This window comes from Typha latifolia, chromosome 15 (genome assembly GCF_019914945.1).
Source record: "Typha latifolia isolate L0001 chromosome 15, TyphaL0001v2, whole genome shotgun sequence".
Lineage (NCBI taxonomy): Eukaryota > Viridiplantae > Streptophyta > Magnoliopsida > Poales > Typhaceae > Typha > Typha latifolia.
In genome coordinates this window covers 1529403-1539889 of record NC_133100.1, presented here as the reverse complement: position 1 = coordinate 1539889, position 10487 = coordinate 1529403, and positions in this window count along the sequence as shown.

Below are 10487 nucleotides of genomic sequence, written 5' to 3'. Positions count from 1 at the left end.
CCAATCATCCGTATGATTTGGGCGGCGACAATAGGTGCAATCAGGATAACGGAACAGATCCGGAGGACAGGGGAAACGTGGCGGGACGAGAGAGGTGGGAACGGGGATGAGGGTTGCGAGCCACGCGTGCGGTGGCCCGGACGCACGTGGGTCCCACGTGAGGAAAAGAAGCACGACGACGAAGCGCCACGCGTGCGATCCAGATACGGCGCGCGGCTGCGGAGTCCCTCTCCCGCACCGCTCTCTCGACTTGACTCCGTCAAACCCAGTGAGGGAGGGAGGGGGCGGGCCCCCCACCGGAGGGCAAGTAGGTGCGGTCGTGGGTCAAGTAGGCAGGTGCGGGTTGGAGGGTGGCGGAGTTAATAAAAAGTTATTTCTTCTTTTGTTGGGGGGTGGTGGGTCCCGATCTTGGAATTCGCGAGGGTGACTTTATTCGAGCTTTACGGCTGGGTGTGTGAAAAAGCCTTGGGTGACATCGATTTATTATTATTATATTCGTTTGGGGTTGACTCGGGGAGACGGGGAATATGCACATCGACTTAAAAAGATCGGTGGGAGTGATCTTGATCTGGTGGTCAACAGCTAAGGGAACAAATATAATGTTGTTTTCCGACAAAATCTATTTTGTTTTAGTCCTAGTGTTAAAACTTAGTTTGGTTGGCGCACAAGATTTATAAATTAGTTTTTTATTTTATAAATATTGAGAAAATATTATCTTTTCTTTTGAAAATGCTCACAAAAAAAATATTGTTAAAGAGTTATGTATGAACTAAAAAACAATCAATTATTAACCAACTCTAGTAGAGTTGGTAGGTACCAAAGAGTTATAAGTTCAACTCCAATCTCTAATAATATATTCGGTGACTTAAAATAAAATAAAAAATTTATTTATTTGTTTGCAAGAATTAACTTACAACATAAAGTATATAATTCATTTTATATTATATTATGTCTATTGTTGGTTCTGGTGCAGTGTCACTCGGTGACTTTAACTTTGGTTCTCTTGACCAAGTCTCCTCTATTTAACAGTAGGAAAAGAAAGGAATAGGGTACCTCTATTTTTATAATTTATCCAATACATCACAAAGCTTGTTTTAACTCCTATAAAGGGTATAAATTATCCATCAAATAGCAGCATAAAATGTACCTTTAGACTTTTCTACCACTTTGTAGCAATTTGTGGAGTTTTTGACTATTTTTTTAAGTCTGCTACTAACTATTTTAAGTTTAAATTATTTTAAAATTTAAATATAATATTATGAGTATTTGAAAATTACTAATCAAATCAGCAAGTTCTTATGAGGGGATATAGGATAATAATATTATAATTTCTCTTTTTGTTTGGAAAAAGAGAATAATGATATATTGGATAAAAATAAGGAAACATTCACATGATTAACATTACTTTTATATAATAGGTGTAATACCCACAAAAAAAAATTAGGGGAAGGGTGGGGCACGTGCCCACCACCCTCAACCCCTTGTAGAGGGGAGAGAGGAGGGCAGACATAGCCTCACTGTGCACACCACCATCGGCATGCGCAGATGGCATACCTTGGGTAGAGGGTTATCGTGCTCCTTTCTCTCTCTCCCCACCTATTTTTTCTCCTCCCCTCGGTTTACTCCACTCACCTTCCTTCTCTTTCCACTACCTCTCTCCATCCGATCGTTAATGCGATTGGGCTGACAAATTTGTCGTTGTCGTTAGTGAGTTTTCCCTTCCCTCGTTCTTTCTTTTCTAGTTGGTGATGGCATGGCGCTTTAAGCGCGACGTCTTCATACTCACTCTACCTCCAATGTCAATTCTTCCCCCTCCCTCCCCCTTGTGGAGGTGGTGTTGGTGTGGGTAGGTGGAGAGGAGGAGGTACCTCCTCCCTAGTGCAGTGCCCCAGCTTATTAAGCTGGGGATTGTTGCGCAGGCTGGGTGATGCCCAACTCGAGACCGTTTAGGACTTAGGCTGGGTGGAGCCAGCTCGAGTGTGTCGGGCTCAAGCTCGAGCTCTATAGAGCCAGCCCGATCACCTTGGCTACGGGCTAGGCTTGGCCAGCTCGAGCCTTTTTAAGTTTTTCTTTATAAATTCTTAGATTAGGCAAGGCTCGAGCCAAGTTTTTTCTCCTCCTTATTATTATTTTCAGTATTATTAATTATCTCATCTTTCTTTACTCTTGTAAATTTAGAAATTGGTGTTGACCTAGTGATTCTATCGCAGAACACCTTGGAACCAGCTCATCCTAGAGCTGGTCATAATTAAGTAGGGACTAATTGTACTCATGTTAAAGGATTTATGTTCCCTTGTTGTAGCTAGTTTACTCTAATCATGTACTATTGTAAGAGATTCTTACTTTTGTATTATGGATGGATTTGTTGTAGTTTGTAGACCATTTTCTGATTTCCGTTAATTTTATTTAGGTTTCTTCGTTCGTATGTTGTTGAGCTCCTAAACTTCTACATGACACTCACGGGGAAGGGTAAGCTCGTAAGATTCATGTGGCGTAGAATGATTGTTATAGTAGTCATTTATATGACACTTCAAATTTGTAAATGAAGGTGTTCTTATATATAAATAATATGAACCATTAGATCAAATATATAATAATTTTTATTAGTTTATATTTATATAATATTTATATCTTATAGTTGAATTATGCTTTATTTCAATTCAAGCTTAATTAAGCTCGAAAATAGGCTTAAAATTTCAAGCTTAAATTTCTTATTGATCATCTCATTTAACTTTAGCTCAAAATTGACTTAAATTAAAATTGTTTCAATTCAAGCTTGATCCAATATTTAGGCTTGAAATTAATTTTAATGAACTTGATAAGAGCATCTCCCACTAATGGAGCCAATATGGAGCCAAGAGCCCGGTGCTATATTTATTTATTTATATTAGCTATTTTAAATTATTTAATAGTTTCTTTTAATATTATTATTTTTTAATAAAAATATATAGTCAGAAAACTCTCATCGAGATCTTTAAAATAAGACTAATATCCAATAGTTTTAGAAGTAATTTTAAATTACTAATTTTTTAATTAAACAAATAGAAATTATATTATACGAAATAAATATCGAAATAAGCATTACATGTCATTAACTAAAAATATTAAAATTACTCAACCTCAAGTCATTGAAGAGCTAGAAGCCAATGATGATAAACGATTTCAATAATTCCTTGCTCGACATAAAAAGATCCAAGATAGAAAGGCTCATTTTGAGTTTAGAAATGATTGAAAACTTATGGCAGAGGCACGAGAATGAAGGAATATAAATTTTAATATAATTTTTATTTGATGTAGTTGATGTTTGATGTATTTCATATCTGATGTATTTTAATATTTAATATTTATATTAGAAAATAATTTTGAGTAATTATATTTTAGGACACATTGATTTTAAATAATAATCAACATATTTATTTTATAAATAATAAAATATTAGACTCATTTTTATAAATAATAAAAAATTTAAAATTTAAATTAACTTAAAAATAATTTAATATTAGACTTATTTTAAAGGTCTCGATAAGACCTTTCCAATAGTACTATTTTTATTAAAAATAGATTAGTAAAACTAATTATTACTTAGTTAACTAGATTATTTAATAAAGGATACAGATGAAATTAAAATTATTGAATGAAATAATTATTAGGCAAATTTAGAATTTTTAAAAAACTTAGGCTCCATTTTTTTAGTGGGGCTCCAAATTTGGAGCTCCATTGTTGCTAGCTTCAATTTTGGAGCTAGCAATGGAGTCTGATTAGAGTTGCCCTAAGAGTTCGACTCAATTAAGGCTCTCGATTACACCCGATTCCAATGTGGGGTGAAGGGTTATGTTAAGTCAAAATGCTTCATTTGAAAATAGAAATCTTAAGACTAAGAAGATTTTTTGTTGGAGCACATCGATTGATCTTCATTCTAACATTTCTTTAATATCTCAGGCGAGTAATGTGAAATTGAAAGTAAAAGTGAGAGCAATTTGGATAAGAAAAAATGACCTCTTAACATCATTTAGGGATGGTGTTTAAGTGATCCACTATGAGGTTCTTCTTTTTTATTGTATCGCAAAAATATAAAAACTTTTAAATATACTTTAAATGTGTTTGGTGATCTCTTAGATGGTAGAGGCTATAATTTGTATAATAGTGTCACCACTAGTATTTCAATTCTTGATTTTAGTGAACCTCTTGAGTATGTTGAATAACAGTCTTAGAATAAGATAATCTAATCTTTAGCATTGCATGTTGATATGAGTGTACATTAGTTTGAGTAATTATACCAAATTTATTTTGAGTTATCAATTTGCTATGTCTAATAATTGTGTTAGTTTATTTTGATCATGTTATTTAGTAGTAACTAGTTACACTCTTTTTAAAAGTTGAATAAGCTACATTTCAAGTGAAAAATCTGTGTTGACATGAGTTTATAAGAACATTTTTGTCTCAGTTTAAATTTCATAGAAAGTGAAAAATATAATATTATTTTTTAGAAAAAGATGGAAAAGATTTAAAATTAGGCTATCTTAACTTATAAGTATGAAAATCACAACTATATGAGTGATACTATATGTCATAGATTGGTTTGACTATTAGTCATGATTTTTGAATTTTCTTTACGATCTTCATATATATGTCTCGATATTATTTGAAATAAGTTCTAGTGGATTGTAACCTATGTTGTGTATATAATTTTTTATTTTACTAATTTATTAATTGAGATTTCTAAACTTTATTTAATATTTTGATACGTAAGTAGTTATCATCTTTAATAATAATAGAAATCAAGTGTTTGAAGTTTTTTATGCATCTTATGTATGTCTTACACTAATATATAGTTTAAATTTTGACATTGTAACTCTTATTTGGCTTAGATAATTACCAAATTGATTTTAGATTTGAACGCAATGTGTTGTCATTATCTTAGAATTTTAATGCTTAGAATTAGTTTGAAGAAGATAAATGAATTTGATATTGAGGCTTACAAATTTTTGCATATCATTGGCATTTTAACTTGGATCTTAGATTTATAAAGATTTACGAATCTTGTGTTCGAAATACACTCTCACTAATTGCTAAATGACTTGATTTGTTTAGTAATCCTTTCATCGTATATGGTATATTTACCTATAAGATAGGTTTATTTTTCGTCGCATTATATTTTAAATATATTTATTATTTATCTTTGTATAGTGATAACTAATTTATAGTAAAAAATTAAATGGGGGATGCATGCTTGATTTCACAAAAAATGAAAGATTATGAGTGAACTTAGTTTGATAATTTACAAAAAAAAATGAAAGAAGAGAGAATTTGTCTTATATTAAATTAAATATTTACGTATAATATCACTTAATGGTTTGTTATAGATATATCATATTATTTTTATTACTTTTATACATCACATGCATTTTACCTAAAGTTGTGTAGGTTATTTTAATAGCAAACAAAACTTGTCTTATATTCTAGTGAGAATGTGTAATGATTTTGAGTAGACATTTTGTATATTTAGAAAATTTTGTTTTGCCAAAGAGAAATATTATAAAATTTTATTTATATTGATACAATTGGCAAATTATGATTCAAATAATTTTTTTATTAATATAGCATGTCTAGATTTTATGCATGGGTTTAAGTAGAAGTTATGAGATGATTAATGAAGAATATATTAAAATGGTTATAACATATATGACATATTTTTTTTCATGTACTAGGTGTTTAATAATAGTTCTAATGGATTAAGATTAATATGACAAAGAAAAATCTTTCTAGGAGCATTCAAACACATTTGAGAGTGATTGAATGCATGTAAAATTTACAAATTTTTGAGGTTGCAATTTTGATACTTTATGATAAAGCTATATAAGGACTTAGACATAATCTTATGTCATCTTTCTTTGTATCATTGAGTCTCCAGTTTAGGGTTTTGAAGAGATCAAAATCGTGGCTTTGGAAGAGTTTGTGACAAATGGTGTTGAAATATTTTTCTTGAGATATTGTCTTCATCATATCCTGAAAGGTTCCAATTTGAGGATTACTAAGACGAAAACATCAATCTCGATGCTCACTGTGGTTAGGAATCAATAACAAGAAATAACATGTCCTGAGTTCGATTAAGCAAGACCTTACATATATAATTATGATATCAACAGACATCAAACGATCCATAAGTCTCATCTTGTAACTACTACATTTAATTTTAGTAATTGATTTGACCATATTATGAATTTATAACTTTTTACCCAGGTTTTGAGGTTTTCTTCGTATAAAATATTGTGTGTTTGTGAATATATTCTGCACTAATTTATTACTTTAGTATCATAGAAATCATCAGCTAGGTTATTTATTTTTTTTATTTCTCATTCTCTAATTTTTCAATTTAATATCAAAATTATAAAAATTATAGTTTACTCTATGTGATCTAGTAAAACTTCATAGTGTTGCTAATTACTTTCCAATTTGCTTATGAATTATCTTTTTCTTTATTCTAAAGTAGAAAACATTATTCAAGATTAGAAATATTATTTAAATTATCTATACTCTAGATTAGAAATATTATTTAAATTATTATACATATAAGCCTAATTATAATTTTATCCTTGATTTGACTAAAATTATTTTAAAAATTGTCTCCTTTCTCCTATTATCCACCTAGATATTTTATTCTACAAACTAAAAGGTTTAGCTTAATTTTTCAATCCAAATTTTCTATCTATCTATTTTCTCCTATCACACATCTATTTATGCATTGTATACTTACAATAAATGAATAACATTTGAGTTAATTATTATTTCTCATTTATATTTCATTTTAACTTTATATCACGTCAAATATAATTATTATACACTATTTTAGGATATAAATAAATATTAGAATTCATTACATTATATTAAAGGTCTAATTTTAAAAGTAAGAATCTAGAATAGTTATTCTAAAATTTTCCTTAATCTCAAAGCAAACAAAAATTACTTTTTTATAATTGTTTTGTGGTTCGAATTTACATGTAATATTAATTAGATATTTTCTCAAAATATATGGTAAATGCAAACTATCAAACGTTAATATTTTTGTCATTTTTTTGGTGAAATTTTTAGCTGCTTATAATTATTAGAGTTAAAAAAAAGAAATTATGTTAAGATTCTATTTAGTTGTCAATCAAGGGACATCTATAGGAATCTCATTTCTTACTTTTGGAATTGTACGTCCAATTTAGAGCAGGAAGCATAGTGTTTAATTATAAATAATAATAGTGGTGTACTAATTATTTTTAATGTGATATAAAATTGAGGTAAAAATATAAATAAGAAGTAATACCTAGAAAAGAAGAAAAAAGGTGAGGCAAGTCGATTACATGCTAAACCCTATCTCTTTCCCGTCCTCAATAAAGCCCCTTTGCCATCGTGTGTAGCACGGTCCTCTCCTCCAATTACATATTTCTAACATTCTCTCTCTTTATCTTTCTCTCTCTCCCTCAACCTGTCTGTCCCTACTCGAGCTCTTGTTCTTTCACTCTCTTTGGCCGATGTTGTAAATTGATGGTGAGATCACAATGTCGACCATATCATCAAATTCCTCAATAAACCATTTTTTCTCTTGCTCTATCTTATTAGGTTATGTCAGCATGGGTGCATTTTTGGTCGATTCGCCACCACCGAGTTGTGCGTAAATTAGTCAGCAAACGGTGGCCAACTGATAAGAGTCTTCATAATCAAATAGTTTGCCATAGTGGTGAATTTTAGTCTGAATCCCTTCCCAACCACTGGTAATGCTCGAGTGAGGTTAATCGTGTTGGTGGTTGAGCGTCAATTTGAACTTTGAGCTCTCATGGAGTGTGGTAGGCCCTTACAACTTTCCTCGGCTATCTCAGCCTTAGCACCTTGTCAAGCTATCTCTCTTTTTTCTAATGTCCAAGCCGCCTCAGCTTCTTTGTTTATTTTTCTTACCTTCGCTAGTTGCCAACCAAGGCTTATTGGACTCCATCGGAACACCATCGCCTTCATGGCAACCTTTCTTCCCTCTCGTCTCTCTCAGTTAGCTGGTGAAAGGTGGTCATCGACGTTTCCTTCTTGTGGCCTTTGCTCTGGGTATGAGCAAGAAAAAAGAAAGGGGAAGACACTCCATTCGTACCCCCATTATTTTTTTGGTGTTCACTAGCCAGAGCCCATATAGTTAGGTAGTATTTTTTAGTTGAATCATTAAGTTTTCATTAGTAATTTTGTGAATTTGATAGTAATATATTTTTGTCTCAGATCTTCTTAAGGACTAGCTCAAACTAAGAGTAAATTCGCTTTAGACTAGAATATCCATGTCATCAAGAAAAATAGTAATATTAGACAAGTGGCTTATCTTCCTTGCCACATGGTATTTACATATATTGCACTATATTATAAACTAATATTATTAATCATAATTATTTATATATTAATGATATAGTTAGTTTAGATGACTACACATGATATTCAACTATAGTAACATTACTACCTTTACCATGATGATTATATATTTTAATTAGTATGTTCATATATAATAATGCATGCTCTTAATGATGTTATCGATTATATTGATCGATTGTCATGTTGGTGTCCACCATACATAGTAGCATGCTATTAGCACACGTGCACTATGTTAAGAAATGATTTTTATGTCTTAACTGTATTTGACATCTTTCCGGCTAGAAAAATATTTGGGAGAATAATAATATAGTAGAGCCTATATTTAAGGTTTTAATTTATGAATCTAAAGCAATTATGCATATTGTTCATCAGGCTTAGCGAGTGATATAATATTGATTAATAAGAGTTAAACCCTTATGATATTAAAATGATGGTATGAGAGTGAGATAGTGTAGACCTAGCGGTATCTAATGCGTACACTAAATGATTGATAATGTTAAGTTGAAAGCTTATGTGGATTGTTCATAGTGATGAATCTATGACTAAGGTCTCTAGTCTAGGGGAGAAATGATTAGTCAGTTGTTCGCTAGGTGATGGTTCTAGTGTTGAATATGATGAGCGGTTATGTTATGGAGGAGGATAGAGTTAGTAGGTGCGAGAACTGAATCATCCTAATATATTTGTGTGCACATCTTATTGTCATAATAGTAATATGCTATTTATATATTCATGCATTTATCATGTTGAGTATAATTATATATATTTTATCCTGATAAAGATAGTTGTCACTTGTTGAGTATAGTTATCACTTGTTGAGTGCTATATTTATTCGTGTTGATTTATGATACAAATTATTTCATAGGGAAAATTGTTATAACAATTTACTTTGTAGGAAATTAGATATCTCTTATATCTTTTATGTTATAGTTTTTATGGGTCAAATTTTTTTCTCTTATTGTAGTTTAATTTCAACATGTCCCTTTGTATTAGGAGATTTCATTTAATTTTGTACTATCAATGAACTTGTTTTGGTTTGCAAGCTCTCATATTATTTTCATTATTTTGGTCATATTTGGTGATGATGTTGCTAGCTCTTTTAGTGTACACGTGTTTCATGAGAGCAACCTCATGTGAGAGGCACGCGGCATGTTGAGAGTGTTTTATAAGAAATTAGAATAGACTCAATTATACTTGATGCTTAGAATTATTTAAATTAAATTATTCTCATTTCTTATAGGTATGAATGCATACTTGAGTAAGAAATGAGATATGTGGATGTGAGGAGAGAGAAGATAGCCGAGCAAGTCGAGCAAAAATTTTTGATTTATTTATGGAATAAGATAGCTAAGTGATAAGAGAGAGGAGAGCGAATTTTTGAAATGACATATAAACTCAAATTAAGAGTGAGCTTTTTGTGTGGAGTAGTTTGAATAATATTTTTAATCGAATAATTTAATGTTTGCTTATAAATCTACAATAATATTTCTTAATCTAAAATATAAAATCCTTAACTAAAACCAAACGGCAAAGAAGTGTAAAATTTATCAATAGAAAAGAGAAACATATTTTTGCAAATAGTTATCACAAATTACAAAGGGTACTTTGGTTCCATTATATTTTTCTTATTTTAAAAGATGGATAAATCTATTATGTTCAGTTATACATATGTTAATATCATATTAGAGTTAAATCTCATTAGTTAAAGCTTACAAGTTACATAGTCACTCTACTAAATCTTATTCGAGTACAACAAACTAACTCCTCATCAATTAACCAGAATTGAAAGCTATCACCATCCATCTGCCAAACAATAAAACATAAAATTCAATATAATAAAAAATAAAAAAATTATAGATAAATAACAAGCATCCATTATTGACCGAAGAAGGTGGGCTTCACTTGGTATCTTGCCCAAACATAAAATAGCGATAACAATCTCATACGATCTCTTTGTCTCCCTCTTATATATAATAATAAAATTTACTATAAATTTTTTCAAAAATATAGTGGTAATTATAATATTTTAAATTATAATGATAATTACGAAAAAAATCCAACAAAATAAAATAAAAATGCCGACACTTTTCCTGTATCAATGC